Source organism: Barbus barbus (genome assembly GCF_936440315.1).
Source record: "Barbus barbus genome assembly, chromosome: 33".
Taxonomy (NCBI): domain Eukaryota; kingdom Metazoa; phylum Chordata; class Actinopteri; order Cypriniformes; family Cyprinidae; genus Barbus; species Barbus barbus.
In genome coordinates this window covers 4,622,201-4,642,067 of record NC_136761.1, presented here as the reverse complement: position 1 = coordinate 4,642,067, position 19,867 = coordinate 4,622,201, and the positions used below count along the sequence as shown (strand labels likewise).

General features: G+C 42.1%; 1 pseudogene across 1 annotated transcript in view; it reads right to left on the bottom strand.

Moving 5' to 3' along the window:
* Positions 1 to 13,142: 13,142 nt before the first annotated feature.
* The window catches only part of LOC306852905 (transcription factor COE3-like), a 29,929-nt pseudogene continuing 23,204 nt past the window's right edge, over positions 13,143 to 19,867 (bottom strand). Inside the window, exons 4-7 of the transcript in view lie at positions 13,623 to 13,685; positions 13,487 to 13,549; positions 13,272 to 13,403; positions 13,143 to 13,157 (exon numbers count right to left, since the gene is read on the bottom strand). The product of the transcript in view is annotated as a transcription factor COE3-like (transcript). The remainder of the gene's footprint in view (positions 13,158 to 13,271; positions 13,404 to 13,486; positions 13,550 to 13,622; positions 13,686 to 19,867) is intronic.

The window sequence follows — 19,867 nt, the reverse complement described above, 5'->3', positions numbered from 1 at the left end:
GCAAAATTAGTATTATAGTAATTAAATATTTGTTTAGTTATCACCAAAACTCGTTCTATATTGTTGTAGATCAGTAAACCGTTACACTGCCTCAGAAGCTTGTCCGAAATCCGTTTCGTGGGGTGCCTTTGTGCAGAAACGCTCCCTGCAAAGTTATTGCCTCATAAGGAAGTGAGGAAGCAAGTCAGCTGCCTAAGTTTTCGGATTCAGCCTCCGTCTACACTACACAACCTGAAACGCATGCCACGTGACCATTCATGCATGTACAACCCACGCAACATTCATATGTGTACATAGATCCCTATTATTTAGATGGCGCCATGGCGGATGTGTCTACGTGCTTGGAGTGGTCGAATGGGGTTTTATGACAATAAAGCTCAACTTGAACTTGATTTTATCAGGCTCTGAAAATGCTTTGAAAAGAGCACAAATACATATCTATGGGTACAACAATGCATGATGGATACGCAGAGAGAATGTGGGCAGCCACGCCATCGTTTTCAAAATGGTACAAAACCTTTATTAACCGGAAACAGTGGTGCGTTGAACACCCTGTTCTGATGACGCAAGTGTTGCAACTATGGCAGCTGAGAAGGCCATTATTTGTGCTCTTTTCAAAGCATTTTCAGAGCCTGATAAAATCAAGTTCAAGTTGAGCTTTATTGTCATTCTGCTACATTTGTGGACATATAGTGACATAACGAAATGTTGTGTCTCGCAAGGACCACGGTGCTACATACTAGTTATAGGGGTACTAGGTATAGGGGTGGTGATGGCGCAGTGGATAAGACACATGCCTTTGGAGTGAGAGACCCGGGTTCGAATCCACTGTGAGACACCAATGTGTCCCTGAGCAAGACACTTAACCCCTAGTTGCTCCAGAGGCGTGCGACCTCTGACATATATAGCAATTGTAAGTCGCTTTGGATAAAAGCGTCAGCTAAATGAATAAATGTAAATGTAAATGTAGTTAAACATAAGATAAACATACAACAATGCAAATATAAGAAGAAAAAAACAACAACAAAAAAAACAATAGAGCATCTGACTATAGACAAAAATAGACCATCTGACTATACATATACTATAAATACTATAACTACTATACACAAACTGAGACTGTACAAGAACATATATACATATATACTGTACATGAAATTGTGCAAAAAGAAATAAAAATAGTATATATATTTCGTACATTAAATTGTTGTCCAGATTAAAGAGAGATTTTGTGGGAAGCAGCAAATAGTGCAAAAAGATTTGTAGTGCAATGCTCAAGTAAACATTATTTTGTAGTGCAATGCTCAAGTAAACATTTTTTTATTGAGTCTTTGTAGCAGGGAGCGTTCATAGAAAGTGTCTAGTGTGCATATAGTGGGATGAGTGCATTACTACAGGTGGTTTGTATAGCCCTCTCACCTGTGTGTAGCATACTCAGAATTGCACTTAGGAAAAGTTGTCAACTGTATTGGGTGGGTGGGGGGTCAGAGAGGGACAGGAAGATTGGAGTTAAGAGCTCTCACAGCCTGGGGAAAAAAGCTGTTGAGCAATCTGACAGAGCGAGCTTTGATACTTCCGAGCTGGAAGAGGTTGTGGGAGGGGCGGGTGGGGTCTTTCACGATGCTGGAGGCATTACTGGAGCATCGTGCAAGGAAAATGTCCAGGATGGAGGGGAGAGGGGCACCGATGATCTTTGCGGATCACTGTCCGTTGTAGGGTCTTGCGGTCAGCAGCACTGCAGTTCCTGTACCAGACAGTGATGCAGGTGGTCAGCACACTCGCAATGGTGCCCCTGTAGAAAGTGGTGAGGATGGGTGGCGGGAGACTTGCCCTTTTCAGCCGGCGGAGAAAGTGGAGGCGCTGTTGTCCCTTCTTGTTGAGTGACGTGACATTGGTGGTCCAGGTGAGATCCTCTGAGATGTGCAGCCCCAGGAATTTAGTGCTGCCGACTCTCTCCACAGTTGAGCCGTCAATGGTCAGTGGGGGGTGGTCAACAGAGTTTCTCCTGAAGTCCATCACAACCTCTTTTGTCTTACATTGAGGGACAGGTTGTCAGCACCACACCATTTCACCAGCTGTGCCACTTCCTCTCTGTAGAGCGTTTCATCGTTGTTGCTGATGAGGCCTACCACAGTTGTGTCATCAGCAAACTTGATGATGTGGTTGGAGCTGGACTTGGCAGTGCAGTCGTGAGTCAGCAGCGTGAAGAGCAGCGGGCTGAGCACACAGCCTTGTGGGGCACCTGTGCTCAGTGTGGTAGTGCTGGAGGAGTTGCGGCCGACACGGACTGACTGAGGTCTTGCAGTTAAAAAGTCCAGGATCCAATTACAGAGGGGGGTGTTAAGGCCTAGCAAGTTTAGTTTGTGGATGAGCTGTTGTGGGATTATAGTGTTGAATGCTGAGCTGAAATCAATGAACAGCATTCTTACATAAGAGTATTTCTGTTCCAGGTGAGTAAGAGCTAGGTGGAGAGTGGTGGATATAGCATCGTCCGTGGAACGGTTTGGACGGTATGCAAACTGGAATGGGTCCAGTGTGTTTGGGAGACTGGACTTGATGTGATGCATGGCTAATCTCTCAAAGCATTTCATCATGATTGGGGTCAGTGCTATGGGATGATAGTCATTCAGAAAGGACACAGGTGACTTCTTTGATACTGGAATTATGGAGGTGGATTTGAGAAACTTGGGGACGACTGCCTAGCTCAGCGAGGTGTTGAAGATGTCTGTTAGGACATCCGTCAGCTGTGCAGCATAGTCTCTCAGTACACATCCAGGTATGTTGTCAGGGCCCGCAGCCTTTCGTGGGTTAATCCGGGACAGGGTCTTCCTTACGTTGGCTGGAGAGAGACAGAGTACCTGGTCGTTTGGAGATATGAGTAGTTTCTGTGCAGGTGTGTCGTTCTGTATCTCAAATCGTGAGTAGAAGTGGTTGAGTGCATCTGGTAAGGATGTGTCATCGTCACTGGCCTGTGGTGGGGGCTTGTAGTCAGTGATGGTCTGAATGGCTTGCCACAGGGACCGAGTGTCTTTACTGTCTGTGAAGTTGTTGTTGATTTTTTTAGCATATTGTTGTTTTGCCTTCTTGATGCCATGAGACAGATTGGCTCTTGCTGTTTTGAGGGCTGCTTTGTCTCCTGATCTGAATGCTTCATCTCTGGTCTTTAGCAGCCCACGAACCTCTGCTGTCCTCCATGGCTTCTGGTTGGCACGTGTGGTAATGGTCTTGGTGACTGTCACATCATCTATGCACTTTTTGATGTAAGCAGTCACAGTTTCAGTGTACTCCTGCAGGTCTGTGTGGTTGTTGTAGGTGGCTGCCTCTTTAAACATGTTCCAGTCTGTGTCCTGGAAGCAGTCCTGCAGTGAGGTAGCATTGTCTGGCCATATTGTGATCTGCTTTTGAACCGGTTTGGCGAGTTTGAGAAGTGGGCTGTATGTTGGTATTAGCATAACAGTGATGTGGTCCGAGTACGCGAGGTGGGGGGGGTTCAGCTTTGTATGCGTTTTTCTCTGTCAGGGTTATTTGTTTGTTGTTCACTGATGGCGCTATACAGTTCAAGAAGCGCGTCCTTAGCGTTTGCACACGGGGGAATGTAGACCACGACAATAACAATGACCGTGAATCACAGAAACTCTAGTCAGGTGCGCAGTAATTTACATTTACATTTAGTCATTTGGCAGACGCTTTTATCCAAAGCGACTTACAATTGGGGAATACAAAAAGCGATTAATCTTGAAGAGGCAATCAGACAGAGGAAGTGCTCGTAACACCAAGTCTCAGTCATTGTTCAAATAAGTACAAGCTAGTAGGTGGAGAGAAAGATAGAGGGAAAGTTTTTTTTTTTTTTTTTTTGGAGTTTAGGATGAAGTCAAGTACTGCCGAAAGAGATGAGTTTTCAGTTGTTGCTTGAAGGTTGCCAGGGATCCGGCGTTCCGGATAGGGGTGGGAAGATTATTCCACCAGCCAGGAATGGTGAACGAAAATGTTCTGGAGAGTGATTTTGAGCCTCTCTGTGATGGTACCACAAGGCGTCGCTCACTAGCAGATCTCAAACTTCTGGAGGGAATTTAGGTTCGTAATAGTGAGTGGAAGTAGGAGGGTGCTGAGCCTGTGGTAGTTCTGTACGCAAGCATCAGTGTCTTGAACTGGATGCGAGCTGCCACTGGTAGCCAGTGCAAGGAGATGAAGAGAGGTGTAACATGCGCTCTTTTGGGCTCGTTGAAGATCAGTTGTGCCGCTGCATTCTGAATCATTTGTAGAGGTTTGATTGTGTTTGATGGCAGACCAGCCAGAAGAGCATTGCAGTAGTCCAGTCTAGAAACAACAAGGGCCTGGACAAGAAGTTGCGCAGCATGCTCTGTCAGAAAGGGCCTGATCTTTCTGATGTTGTGTAGTGCAAACCTGCAGGATCGAGCAATCTTTGCAATATGCTCTTTGAAGGTCAGCTGGTCATCAAAGATTACACCAAGATTTCTGACCGAAGTTGATGGGGTAATCATTGATGAGCCTAACTGAATCGTGAAGTCATGCCGTAGAGTCGGAGTGGCAAGGAAGACCAGAAGTTCCGTCTTTGCCAGGTTGAGCTGTAGGTGATGTTCTTTCATCCATGCCGAGATGTCCGCCAGGTAGCCTGAGATCCGTGCAGCTACCGTTGGGTCATCTGGTTGAAAAGAGAGATAGAGCTGTGTGTCATCGGCGTAGCAGTGATAGGAGAAGCCATGTGCATGTATGATGGGACCCAGCGATGTAGTGTATGTGGAGAAGAGGAGGGGTCCAAGAACCGATCCCTGAGGAACTCCAGTGACCAGTTGATGTGGTTTGGATACCCAGTGATGAGAGTGTAGACAGGAGAATCTGATGATTGACAGTGTCAAAAGCAGCAGAGAGATCCAGCAGAATGAGGACTGACGATTTTGAATCAGCCTTTGCAGTTCGCAGGGCTTCAGTGACTGAGAGTAGCACAGTCTCTGTTGAATGGCCACTCCTGAAACCTGACTGTTTAGCATCCAGTTTGTTGTACTGTGAAAGAAACCGCGAGAGCTGGTTGAAGACAACTCGTTCGAGTGTTTTCCCTATGAATGGAAGGAGAGAGACAGGTCTGTAGTTATCTAAAAGAGAAGCATTTAATGTAGGTTTTTTGATCAGTGGGGTTACCTGAGCCTGCTTGAATGCTGTGGGGAAGATGCCTGTGAGGAGAGATGTGTTGATAATGTGTGTGAGTGCCGGTAAGAGTGTGGGAGAGATTGTTTGGAGAAGGTGTGAAGGGATCGGGTCGAGAGGACATGTTGTAGGATGGCTGGAGAGGAGAAGTTTGGATACTTCTGCCTCGGTGAGGGGACAGAAGGAGAAGATGGGAGCTAGAGCGGTGGATGTGGTTGATTGGAGGTCCTGTGGAGTTGAGAACTGGTTGCTGATTGTTCTAGTTTTGTCTGTGAAAAAAGAGGCAAAGTCATCAGCGGTTATCAAAGTGGTGGGAGGTGGAGGAGGGGGACAGAGGAGAGAATTAAATGTTCTGAAGAGATTACGCATGTCTGGAGCGCTGGTGATCTTGTTGTGGAAATGTGAGGATTTGGCAGTGTGGACTTCAGTAGAGAAAGATGAAAGCAAAGACTGATACCTACTCAGGTCCGACGGATCGTTTGATTTGCGCCATTTTCTCTCTGCCGCTCTGAGTTTGGTCCGATTCTCTCGAAGAACATCGGATAACCAGGGGTTAGAAGGAGCAGCCCGTGCTGGCCTGGAGGAGAGAGGACAGATGTCGTCTAGACAAGAGGTTAAGGTAGAGCATAAAGTGTCAGTGGCTGCATTTACATCCAGAGAAGAGAAATGGGTAGGCGAGGGAAGAGAGGAGGATACTACAGAGGAAAGAAGGGAGGGGGAAAGGGAGCGTAGGTTGCGTCTGAAAGTAACCGGTAAGGGAGATGGTGGCACCTGGGTAGCAAAATTTGGAGTGGTTGTACCAGAATGTTATCTGTAGAACAATTGCGTGTGTAAATTAAGTCGAGTTGGTTACCCGATTTGTGCGTGCTAGTAGTGGTGAGGCGTTTGAGGTCAAATGAAGCTAGGAGTGACTGGAAGTCTGTAGCATAAGGCCTGTCTAGGTGAATGTTGAAATTGCCGAAGACTAAGAGTGGAGTGCCATCCTCCATGAAAGAAGACAGCAGTCCGTCCAGCTCATCTAGGAAGGTTGGTGGTATTTGGCCCGGCGGACGATAGATTACCACAATCTGGAGTCTTATAGGAGCTGTCACAGTAACGGCATGCGATTCAAATGAGTTGAGATTGCCTAGGGGAGAGTGGGTAGAGTATTTCCAATTGTTAGAAATGAGCAAACCAGTGCCCCCACCACGGCCAACTTGCCTAGGGGTGTGAGAGAAAGATAAATTGTGAGAGAGAGCAGCTGGGGTTGCCGTGTCTTCTGGACGAATCCAGGTCTCCGTCAAGCCCAGGATGCTGAGTGTGGAATGTAAGGAAAATGCAGAAATGAAGTCGGCTTTGTTGACAGCTGACTGGCAATTCCAAAGACCTACAGAGAAAGAAAGAGGTGCAGTGAAAGATGTAGAGATAGTGTGCAGGTTAGCAGGGTTACGTGACCTTCTGCGTGTATTTTTAGAGCGAGGTAGAGAGAGAACCGGAATGGTTTGGAAACACATGATAGAGGATAGGAAAGCGTGAGGGAAGATATAAAGGATACTTAAGTGTGCGCTCGGTGTCGTTGCTCGGTCAAAGTCGCGCAGGAGAAGCTGTGTGCCTCATGCTGTGTAGACCGACTGAGTTGAATTAAGTCCAGTTTGTTTTCCAGAGAGCGAACGTTTGAGAGCATGAGTGTTGGAAGAGCCGGTCTTGTGGGGTTAGCTCTTAGCCTAGCTCGTATACCTCCGCGCTTACCGCGCTTCCGTCCTCTCTCACACCGCTTGCGACGCTGCCTTGTGCGGGTAGCGTCAGTAGGCGAGGCCTCGGTCTCGAGGTGCGGCTCCAGCAGTACACAAAGGCCTCGTAGCTTCTCAGTAGCTGCCGGCGAGAGTTGGTGTTTGTATGCATTGCCGATATCCAAAAGACTTTGGCGATCATAGATGAGTTTTGGAGTAATTTCCTTAAATGAGTTAGCGGTAAACTGACACCGCGCTGCCATCTTGGATCTAAATCGGCATATAGGCAAAATACGCTCGATGTTACAGTTACTGTCCTTGCTGTCCATTTTGCCTTTAATGTAAATAAACGTGCAAACAATATACTTTCTCTTGTGAATTTTATTTTTATGTTACTTAATTTACTTACAAATTCATCATCATCATGTTGATATGCTATGTTACTATAAAACTCTTACGACAAACATGTCTTCTAATATCTTCAATTGTTGCGTATATCGAACTGCAGCGGACACATTTTGTAAATGACTTTACTTGGACCCATTGTGCTAGCTGTCTCTTTAATACTGCGTGGTTTATATACATGTTGCTGTTGATTGGACTGACATTTTTGATACACCCACCAAACAAGAGAAAATGCATCTCAAACCCCGTTGCACACTGTTTCCAGGAAAAATGCTGTTCAACCCGGAAACTGTAGCAACACATTGGGCACAAGTCTGAGCTTGAACGTACCCCAGTTAATTTAGCTATATGAAATAGCTTCGCAAAATATTTTGTATCATTATTTCTGTTACAAACTTTAAAATAATAACAGAAGTAGTGGGATAAAAGTTTATAGTTCGGATATAAACACTATTGTCTACAGTAGTGATCAGAATAGAATAAATCACCTTTTTGAAAGTGACTTCACTTTTCTAATAAAGATTGTATAAATTACAACACAACGCCAGCAGGTGGCGACTTGTGACTTAAAAAGAGATTTGCTGTGACCGAAATGGCATACTCAATGAGAAGGTAGCCTACACTTTAAACAATCTGGGTTAAATACAACCCATCGCTGGGTAAAATATGGACAAACCCAGCGGTTGGGTTACTGCCTAGAAGGTTGGGTTAAATATTTAACCCAACTGTTGGTTGAAAACAACTCAGCATGTGTTCTGTCCAATAGCACTGGGTTGTATTTAACCCAGCATTTTTTAGAGTGTACTTAATTACAATAAGTGCTTACCAGAGGTGTCAAGTAACGAAGTACAAATACTTTGTTACCTTACTTAAGTAGAAATTTTGGGTATCTATACTTTACTGGAGTAATTATTTTTCAGCCGACTTTTCACGCAATTATCTGTAATTTCTACTCCTTACATTTTAAAAATAGCCTCGTTACTCCTATTTTATTTCGGCTTGTTTTCATTCGTCATGGGCGTTGCTAGGTCATTATTAGGGTGGCTTTAGCACCCCTAAATTTCTGCTCAGCCCCCCTAAAAATCTTGCGATTCTTCCCCTTTAAATTTCAAACGGCAGCAGACTTCGGCTTCTCCCCATCTTTCTGCGCGTTCTTCAATCCACAGACTGCGGCGGCGCAGAGGAGAGGACAAGGTGTGTGTTTATCGATAGATTGTTATAATATCTACATCTGTGCAGTTCTTTGTCTTAAATACAGTTTACAAAATGTCATGGGAGAGCAATCGGTTTCCAATCTTCTGTAAAGTTGTCGCTGCATTCACCACTCATCACACCACAGCTGTTTCCTTCAGCGAAAGCCCTTAACACATTATACGCATACTTTATAAAACGATCACGTTATTGCTATTTTCATTTGAAAATGTAGCTTTCAATATAGAACTTAATATTACAGTGCATGTGGCATTAACTACCATACAGTTATGCATAGAAGTGATTAATGACAGTGACAGACAGCACTCAGTCAGTGCAGTCATTTTAATTGCATATCAGAGTGATTGACAGAGATTGAAAGATTGTGTGTCCTTCTCACAGACTGCTTCAGTTTTGCTGTTTTTTTATTTTTTATGTTTTTACTTTTAAAAGTTAATCACAGCACCCACATAGTTTAATCCATTGTCCAGCCTTATAGCTGTGTTGTTTATATTGCTAATATGGATTGTCAGTGTAAGTTTAAAGTGATATGATGTTTTATGTTTACAATTTTCTGTTTGTACTTGAGCATAGAAAAAGATTTGTACTAGTAATGCAAACAGTAACATTTTTGGTTTGTACAGGACAGTTAAAGACAGTTTTGCCAAAGTTCTACCAACATGTGAACTTTGCAACAAGGGGAAACAACACACTGGACTTTGTTTACACAACAGTTAAGAACTCTTACAAGGCTGAACCCCGTCCCCACCTCGGGTACTCCGACCACATCACTGTTATGCTAATCCCAGCATATAGACCACTTCTCAAACTCACCAAACCGGTTGAAAAGCAGATCACAGTATGGCCAGACAATGCCACCTCAGCACTGCAGGATTGCTTCCAGGACACAGACTGGAACATGTTTAAAGAGGCAGCCACCTACAACAACCACACAGACCTGAATGAGTACACTGAAACTGTGACTGCTTACATCAAAAAGTGCACTGATGATGTGACAGTCACCAAGACCATCACCACACGTGCAAACCAGAAGCCATGGATGACAGCAGAGGTTCGTGGGCTGCTAAAGACCAGAGATGAAGCATTCAGATCAGGAGATAAAGCAGCCCTCAAAACAGCAAGAGCCAATCTGTCCTGTGGCATCAAAAAAGCAAAACGGTCATATGCCCAAAAAATCAACAACCACTTCACAGACAGCAGAGACACACGGAGCCTGTGGCAAGCCATTCAGACCATCACTGACTACAAGCCCCCGCCACAGGCCTGTGATGAGGACACATCCCTCCCCGATGCACTCAACCACTTTTATTCACGGTTTGAAATGCAGAATGACACACCTGCACAAAAACTGCCCACACCTCCCAACGACCGGGCGCTCTGTCTGTCTCCAGCCGACGTAAGGAAGACCCTATCTAGGATTAACCCACGCAAGGCTGCGGGTCCTGACAACATACCTGGCCGTGTTCTGAGAGACTGTGCTGCACAGCTGACAGATGTCCTAACAGATATCTTCAACACCTCGCTGAGTCAGGCAGTCGTCCCCACGTGTTTCAAATCCACAACAATCATACCGGTACCAAAGAAATCACCTGTGTCCTGTCTCAATGACTACCGTCCCATAGCACTGACTCCAATCATGATGAAGTGCTTTGAGAGGCTAGTCATGCATAACATCAAAACCAGCCTCCCCAACACACTCGACCCGCTCCAGTTTGCATACCGTCCAAACCGCTCTACGGACAATGCAATTTCCTCCACCCTCCACCTGGCTCTTACCCACCTAGAAAATAAAGACTCCTATGTTAGAATGCTGTTCATTGACTTCAGCTCGGCATTCAACACAATAATCCCACAACAGCTCATAAATAAGCTAAACCTGCTGGGCCTAAACAATTCCCTTTGTAACTGGATCCTGGACTTTCTAACTGGAAGAACTCAGTCAGTCCGTGTCGGCAACAACACCTCGAGCACTACAACACTGAGCACAGTTGCCCCACAAGGCTGTGTGCTCAGCCCGCTGCTCTTCACACTGCTGACCCACGACTGCACTGCCAAGTTCAGCTCCAACCACATCATCAAGTTTGCTTATGACACAACAGTGGTAGGTCTCATCAGCAACAACGATGAAATGCACTACAGAGAGGAAGTGGCACAGCTGGCTGAATGGTGTGGCACTAACAATCTGTCCCTCAATGTGGAGAAGACAAAGGAGGTTGTGATGGACTTCAGGAGAAACTCCGTTGACCACCCCCCACTGACCATCGACAGCTCGACTGTGGAGAGAGTCAGCAGCACTAAATTCCTGGGGGTGCACATCAGAGAGGATCTCACCTGGACCACCAACACCATGTCACTCTCCAAAAAGGCACAACAGCGCCTACACTTTCTCCGCCAGCTGAAAAGAGCAAGTCTCCCTCCACCCATCCTCACCACATTCTACAGAGGCACCATCGAGAGTGTGCTGACCAGCTGCATCACTGTCTGGTACGGGAACTGCAGTGCTGCTGACCGCAAGACCCTCCAGCGGACAGTGAACACAGCTGCAAAGATCATCGGTGCCCCTCTCCCCTCCATCCTGGACATCTTCCTTACACGATGCTCCAGCAAAACCAACAGCATCGTGAAGGACTCCACCCATCCCTCCCACAGTCTCTTCCAGCTCCTACCATCAGGAAGACGGTACCGGAGCATCAGAGCCCGCTCCGCCAGACTGCTCAACAAATTTTTCCCCCAGGCTGTGAGAGCCCTGAACTCAAACCACCCCGCCCCCCTCTGAAACCCCATGCAAACCCCTACCTCCTGAACATGGACCACCCCCCACCCCAAACCTTACCACACCAAAGAAAATCTGTATGGAACTTTAATTATTTTTTTATTTATTTTATTCTTATTTTTCTTTACACTATGGACACTCTCCTCTATGTGCACTATGGACACTTTACACCATGGACACTTACACCTTACACCATGTGCACTATGGACACTTACACTTTACACTATGGACACTTACACCTTACACTATGTGCACTATGGACACTTACACTTTACACTATGTGCACTATGGACACTTACACACACTGCTGCGTGTGCACAATCTCACAAAAGACTCATCCTGCACTGTTCCCCAACCAGCTGCTGACTCAAATGTCTCTTTGCACATGTACAGTATTTGTGAAGCATTCGTATAGTTTGTATTTTTTATCTTCTATTTTTTAGTTTGTATAGGGTAATATTTATGTGAAGCATTCGTATAGTTGTATTTTTTATCCTTTATTCTCTTAGTTTGTATAGGGTAAATACTTATATATATATATATATAGTATACTTATAGTTAAATCTATTAGTAGTGTATAGGTTTATAGTGTTTTTTTACTTCATTGTTGTATGACTGTATCTATGTAGCACCGTGGTCCTGCGAGACACGACATTTCGTTCCACTGTATGTCCCCACATGTAGCGGAAATACAATAAAGCTCAACTTGAACTTGAACTTGAAACAGGTGTGTGTGTGTGTGTGTGAGATCAGGGGGGTATTCCAGAAAGCAGGTTATGTGACATACCCGGGTAAGTTTAAGGGTAAGTTAGTGGATAACCTCAACTTTCGGTTCCAAAAACGGAGGTAACTTTCTGGGTATGTATGTAACCATAGGAACTTACTCTCTGAAGATAACCTGCTCGGTAGCAGGTTATGTTCCAGGGTTAGTTTGTTTCAGAAGGTTACTGAGCATGGCGTGCCCTTTTGATGATGATCCTGTGGACGTGGAGGCACAAATTATACGAGGTTTTTTTCACCGGGAGAGAGTTATAAGATGGCGAATTTATGTATTTTCATTTCCTAATGATTATTTGAAAGAGCGTTATCGATTTTCAAAAGATTTCGTTAATTTATTTAACACATCTCTTGAGACCACATAGGCCTATTGCAAATGTCACAAACCGCGGGTCTGCGCTTAGAACAGAGAACATTCTGTGCATATCACTTCGGTTTTTCGCGTCAGGGCATTTTTTGTACAATGTGTACAAAAAAAAAATTTGTACATTACTTTTTCCCACTAACTATAGGTAATATGTGAGGCAACCCACATCATTACTAATGTGGAGGCAAAATGGCCATGCATGATGCCAGAATTTTCCGCGAGTCATCATTATGTCAGTCATTTCAGGAGGGTATGTTTTGCTGTATACAATTTTTTTTTTTTTTTTTTACTATATTTGTATTGTACACTTGAATCATTACAGGACAGTACAATGGTTACTTGCTGGGGGACAGAGGATACCCTTGTCTGCCCTATTTAATGACACCCTACCCTGAACCTGATCCCGGACCACAGACCCGCTTTAACCTGGCTCACAGCCAAACACGGGCCAAGGTGGAGATGACCATAGGGATCCTGAAGTCTAGGTTTCAGTGTCTGCATGGGCTCCGGGTCAGTCCAGAGAGGGCATGCGACATCATAGTGGCTTGTGTTGTGCTTCACAACATTGCCACTATGAGAGGAGAGAGCCACCCTCCTTGGATTGAGGAAGATGGCCCAGAGGAACCCCAACAGGGTTTTGCACACACACAACAGAGATGGAAGACTATTGAGAGACAGGATTACTGGATGTCAAAATTACTTTTATTAAAATGTTTGCACTGGTCTGCTCTGCAGTTCATTTCTTGATTTCCTGCAAAACAATGAAAGTAAAAATGAAATAAAATGTTTTTTTTTGTTTTTTTTATTACAATGCTTTATATACACAACACTTTTAACATGCAACAGATTAATCAGAAGTTCTCACCTTAAGGCGATGCTCCAGTAATTCAATTTCAAGTTTTGCTTTTTTAATTTGAAGCTGTATAAGGTCCATCTCCATGTCACTTTTTCTTATTTGTTTTTGAAGATGGACCTTATACAGCTCCTTTGCTGGCAACTAGGAAGGCAAAAAAAGTTAAATAAATGAGATTCTGTCAGACAATAAAAGTAAAATATGGACAACTGCACTCAAATTCTTACTCCGGTTAGATTGTGCGTTGAGGTTGAAGGACCTTCATCTGTGGGCAAATCCCCAGGTATGTACTGTGAAAGGACAATGACAGTTTGTTACTCTAATGTAAAAAGGGGGCATGCATTATAATGGTGTGCATCATACCTCAGTGGATCTACCAGCATTGTCCACTTCTGTCACAGCAGATGTGGTCTCTTCATCTTCATCCTTCAGTGGAAATATGCAAGTATACATTATCTGGCAAAAATAAACATAAAAAAATATCTAAAAGCAACTAAAGGTACCTGACAACAAAACACTTACAGCTGTGACAGACTGTGTTCTTTCTGTAGGGTCCAATACAATCCCTCTGTCAGTATCTATAAGAAAATACAACCCATACAATTCTCAATATTATCAAAGAGAAACCAATAATGCAGGAAAAAATATCAAAGCAATATAACCAGGACCACAGTAGCCTATACATCATAGTTAAATAAAGTAAGCCTGCATAAAAACGTTAAGCATGTTCAAAAAGCCTTTATAAGTGACAGAGAGTAATTTAATAAGTCATAATGAGAACAAATCACAGTGGCAAACTTACATTTCACCATACTTGTGGTGCATGGTGTGTGTGATGAAGTGCCCCCTGGAATGCCAGCAACCACTGGTCGCCCTTTATTAAGGGACAGAGCCAGCTCCTCAGATGGGGTGAGGGGAGATGGGCCCCCCCAGTTAGACGGGTTTCAGCCTTCTTTCTATTAGCTACATGACAGAAAGAATATACTAAATCGTGTTTAATAAATAGTTCAGTAATTGTGTAATCAAATATTACCTTTTTGCAGAATGTTTTTGTGTTTCATTTTGACTTGGCTCAAAGTTCTTCTGGCTCCAGAAGGATTACACCTTATTAAATAAGAAACCATATATTCCTAGTCAATATACACTGGTATTTTAATCTAAAGAAATGAATGGCAGGAAAAGTAAATGCTTTCATAGTGATTTAACAGTCAAAAGGATGCGGAAGGGGTGTTTAATTATTGTGCACTATAATAAAAGGGGAGGCAATATCAAATTTGCAATTTAATACACTCACGCATTTACTCTGTCCGTTATTTTTTGCCAAGCCAACTCTCTTTCTTTAGCCCATGCAGCCGTATTGCTTTTTTTCTTTATTATTGGCTTGAATTCCTCGTATGCGTGCATTAAAACCTCCAACTCCACCTCAGTAAAGTATGCCGCTTTCTTTTTTTCGTTGTCATTTTCCATTTTGACTCGTGAAATCGGCGATCCATTGAAAACGCCTTCATGCACGCGCATAAACTCTGGGTAACCAGTAGGAGGTTGATTAAACTAACTCTTCTCAGGTGTTTTGGAACCGACATACTCATGGTATGCGGGTTTGGGGTAAATCAACCCAGAGGTTATGATTTACCAAATGGTAAGTTAACCAAGCTTTCTGGAATACCCCTCAGGTAGACTTGTATTTGGCTTGTACTCGGATGTTATACCCATCTATGCAATACAGTGGAATACTGCAATAAGTTTAGTATACCATCCTACCATATTAATACATTTTTTTAGTAAATATTTATTTATTTTTCATTATTATACCATCATACCTAAAATTAAAATCCTAGCATCGCCCTTGCTCATCGCTCAAAACCTATACCATTCCGACACCCTATTGGTTTGTACGCGATCTATCGCACCTGTACATGACACATATCACGTCACCCTCAAAAAAGATTATTTCTTAAAAGTTATTATTTCTCCACTACTGGCTCATTTATCAAACGGGTACTTTCTCTTCGTCCGTTGCCCTCACAGATTCCTGCAGCTAAGCTTGGATGTACATTTACATTCCAATAAAGGTTATTGATGACATGCCTCTGAAGTTTGACTTTTTGCACCATTACAATACTTACAGGCAACTAGTCATCATATCTTCCGCTCCATGAAACACGTTAATGCTCAGTAGTACACATATATGTTTTTTTAATGTATTTGCATTGTACTAAAATGCGTTCATTTTCACAACTCTAACCTGATCATTAAGTTTGCGGATGACACAACTGTGGTGGGTCTCATTAGCAACAGAGATGAGACAAACTACAGGAGCGAGGTGAGCCGCCTGGCCGGGTGGTGCAGTGACAACAATCTCTCTCTGAATGTGGAGAAGACGAAGGAGATTGTTGTTGACTTCAGGAGAGTACACACTCAGCATGCCCCTCTGACCATCAACGGTGCGACTGTGGAGAGAGTGAGCAGCACCAAGTTCCTGGGTGTGCACATCACAGAGGACCTCTCCTGGACTAACAACACTGTAGCACTGGCCAAGAAAGCACTGCAGCATCTCTACTTCCTCCGCAAACTCAGAAGAGCCAGAGCCCCGACCCCCATCATGTGCACCTCCTACAGAGGCATCATCGAGAGCATCCTAACCAGCTGCATCACTGTGTGGTATGGCGCTTGCAACGCATCCTGCCGCAAGTCACTTCAGCGAATAGTGAGAGCAGCTGAGAAGATCATTGGTGTCTCTCTCCCCTCCCTCCAGGACATTTACAGCACCCGTCTCACCCGCAAATCCCTCCGCATTGCAGGTGATCCCACCCACCCGACACACAGCTTCTTCAGTCTGCTGTTTTTGTTTTATTTATTTGGTTTGCACTCTATCTATTCTGCCATGTGCCTTATGTCACTTATCTATCTTTTTTATTTTTCTAAAATGTCCTCAGACTGACAAGCTCTTTTTGCACTACACGTATATCTGCACAGTTTTGGTTTATTTAACTGGTTTGCACTCCATCTATTCTGCCATGTGTCTTATGTCACGTTATCTATCTTTTTTATTTTTCTACAATGTTCTCAGATTGATAAGCTCTTTTTGCACTACAAATATATCTGCACAGTTTTGTTTTTATTTAACTGGTTTGCAATATCTGTCATGCGCCTTATGCCACTTTATCTATTTCTTTATTTTTTTTTCTACAATGTCCTTACTTGTATAGCTATAGAGTTGTATGTACATATGTTTAAACTGTATTATCTGTATTTTAATGTGTTTAATGTTAACTGTTTACACCAAGGGTCTGAGGGTAACGCAATTTCAATTCTCTGTATGTATGTGCTGTACAGTGATGGGTGGTGATGGCGCAGTGGATAAGACACATGCCTTTGGTGTGAGAGACTCGGGTTCGAATCCACTGTGAGACACCAATGTGTCCCTGAGCAAGACACTTAACCCCTAGTTGCTCCAGAGGCGTGCGACCTCTGACATATATAGCAATTGTAAGTCGCTTTGGATAAAAGCGTCAGCTAAATGAATAAATGTAAATGGAATAAATGTACATGTGGAAGAATTGACAATAAAGCAGACTTGACTTGACTTTAATATAACATTATAGTCATTATGGCCTTTAGAAAAATGTTTTTTTGAGGAGGTGGGGTAGTGCACAATAGGCCCCTGTGCCCCGGCCTAAGCTTTTGTCCTTAATGGCATTTCTTTTTTTCCTTCCATTACTTTTACTTTTATACTTTAAAAGCTCCAAATTAGTGACTCTGAGCATGTAACCTGTAACTTTACTTTCTCTGCAAAAAAAGCTCTAAAACATGAAAATCTGTCTTCTGCATTGCAAATAGCATTACATTTCATGAGAAAGAAACATCTTTCATGTACTTAAATTTTACTCATAAAATTGCAAAAATCAACTTTCTCTCACTGAGAAAGATGCTTTTCAGCATATGTGGCCTTGCCATCGCTTCATTTGCTCAGTTGCACTAAATACAGCATTAGTGTTCTTAGACGCTCAAAATTAGTAATTCTGTGGTTTGAAGCTGTAATTTCACTTTCTCTGCAAAAAAAGCTCTAAAACATGAAAATCTGTCTTCTGCATTGCCAATAGCATTACATTTCATGAGAAAGAAACATCTTTCATGTACTTAAATTTTACTCATAAAATTGCAAGAATCAACTTTCTCTCACTGAGAAAGATGTTTTTCATCATATGTGGCCTTGCTATCGCTTCATTTGCTCAGTTGCACTAAATACAGCATTAGTGTTCTTAGACGCTCAAAATTAGTAATTCTGTGGTTTGAAGCTGTAATTTGACTTTCTCTGCAAAAAAAGCTCTAAAACATGAAAATCTGTCTTCTGCATTGCAAATAGCATTACATTTCATGAGAAAGAAACATGTTTCATGTCCTTAAGCTTTACTCTTAAAATTGCGTAAACCGACTCTCTCTCACTGAGAAAGATGCTTTTCATCATATGTGGCCTTGCTATCTCTTCATTTTCTTAGTTTTACAAAATACAGCATTAGTGTTCTTAAAAGCTCCAAATTAGTGATTCTCTGCATTGAAGCTATAACTTGACTTTCACTGCAAAAAAGGTCTAAAACATGAAGATCTGTCTCCTGCATTGGAAATAACATTACATTTCATGGGAAAGAAACATTTTTCATGTACTTAAGCTTTACCCTTAAAATTGCATTAACCAACTTTCTCTCACTGAGAAAGATGCTTTTCATTATATGTGGCCTTGCTATCGCTTCATTTGCTCAGTTGCACTAAATACAGCATTAGTGTTCTTAGACGCTCAAAATTAGTAATTCTGTGGTTTGAAGCTGTAATTTGACTTTCTCTGCAAAAAAAGCTCTAAAACATGAAAATCTGTCTTTTGCATTGCAAATAACATTATATTTCATGAGAAAGAAACATCTTTCATGTACTTGAATTTTACTCATAAAATTGCAAAAATCAACTTTCTCTCACTGAGAAAGATGTTTTTCATCATATGTGGCCTTGCTATCGCTTCATTTGCTCAGTTGCACTAAATACAGCATTAGTGTTCTTAGACGCTCAAAATTAGTAATTCTGTGGTTTGAAGTTGTAATTTGACTTTCTCTGCAAAAAAAGCTCTAAAACATGAAAATCTGTCTTTTGCGTTGCAAATAACATTATATTTCATGAGAAAGAAACATCTTTCATGTACTTGAATTTTACTCATAAAATTGCAAAAATCAACTTTCTCTCACTGAGAAAGATGTTTTTCATCATATGTGGCCTTGCTATCGCTTCATTTGCTCAGTTGCACTAAATACAGCATTAGTGTTCTTAGACGCTCAAAATTAGTAATTCTGTGGTTTGAAGCTGTAATTTGACTTTCTCTGCAAAAAAAGCTCTAAAACATGAAAATCTGTCTTTTGCATTGCAAATAACATTATATTTCATGAGAAAGAAACATGTTTCATGTCCTTAAGCTTTACTCTTAAAATTGCGTAAACCGACTCTCTCTCACTGAGAAAGATGCTTTTCATCATATGTGGCCTTGCTATCTCTTCATTTTCTTAGTTTTACAAAATACAGCATTAGTGTTCTTAAAAGCTCCAAATTAGTGATTCTCTGCATTGAAGCTATAACTTGACTTTCACTGCAAAAAAGGTCTAAAACATGAAGATCTGTCTCCTGCATTGGAAATAACATTACATTTCATGGGAAAGAAACATTTTTCATGTACTTAAGCTTTACCCTTAAAATTGCATTAACCAACTTTCTCTCACTGAGAAAGATGCTTTTCATCATATGTGGCCTTGCTATCGCTTCATTTGCTCAGTTGCACTAAATACAGCATTAGTGTTCTTAGACGCTCAAAATGAGTAATTCTGTGGTTTGAAGCTGTAATTTGACTTTCTCTGCAAAAAAAGCTCTAAAACATGAAAATCTGTCTTCTGCATTGCAAATAGCATTACATTTCATGAGAAAGAAATATCTTTGATGTACTTAAATTTTACTCATAAAATTGCAAAAATCAACTTTCTCTCACTGAGAAAGATGTTTTTCATCATATGTGGCCTTGCTATCGCTTCATTTGCTCAGTTGCACTAAATACAGCATTAGTGTTCTTAGACGCTCAAAATTAGTAATTCTGTGGTTTGAAGCTGTAATTTGACTTTCTCTGCAAAAAAATCTCTAAAACATGAAAATCTGTCTTTTGCATTGCAAATAACATTATATTTCATGAGAAAGAAACATCTTTCATGTACTTGAATTTTACTCATAAAATTGCAAAAATCAACTTTCTCTCACTGAGAAAGATGTTTTTCATCATATGTGGCCTTGCTATCGCTTCATTTGCTCAGTTGCACTAAATACAGCATTAGTGTTCTTAGACGCTCAAAATTAGTAATTCTGTGGTTTGAAGCTGTAATTTGACTTTCTCTGCAAAAAAAGCTCTAAAACATGAAAATCTGTCTTTTGCGTTGCAAATAACATTATATTTCATGAGAAAGAAACATCTTTCATGTACTTGAATTTTACTCATAAAATTGCAAAAATCAACTTTCTCTCACTGAGAAAGATGTTTTTCATCATATGTGGCCTTGCTATCGCTTCATTTGCTCAGTTGCACT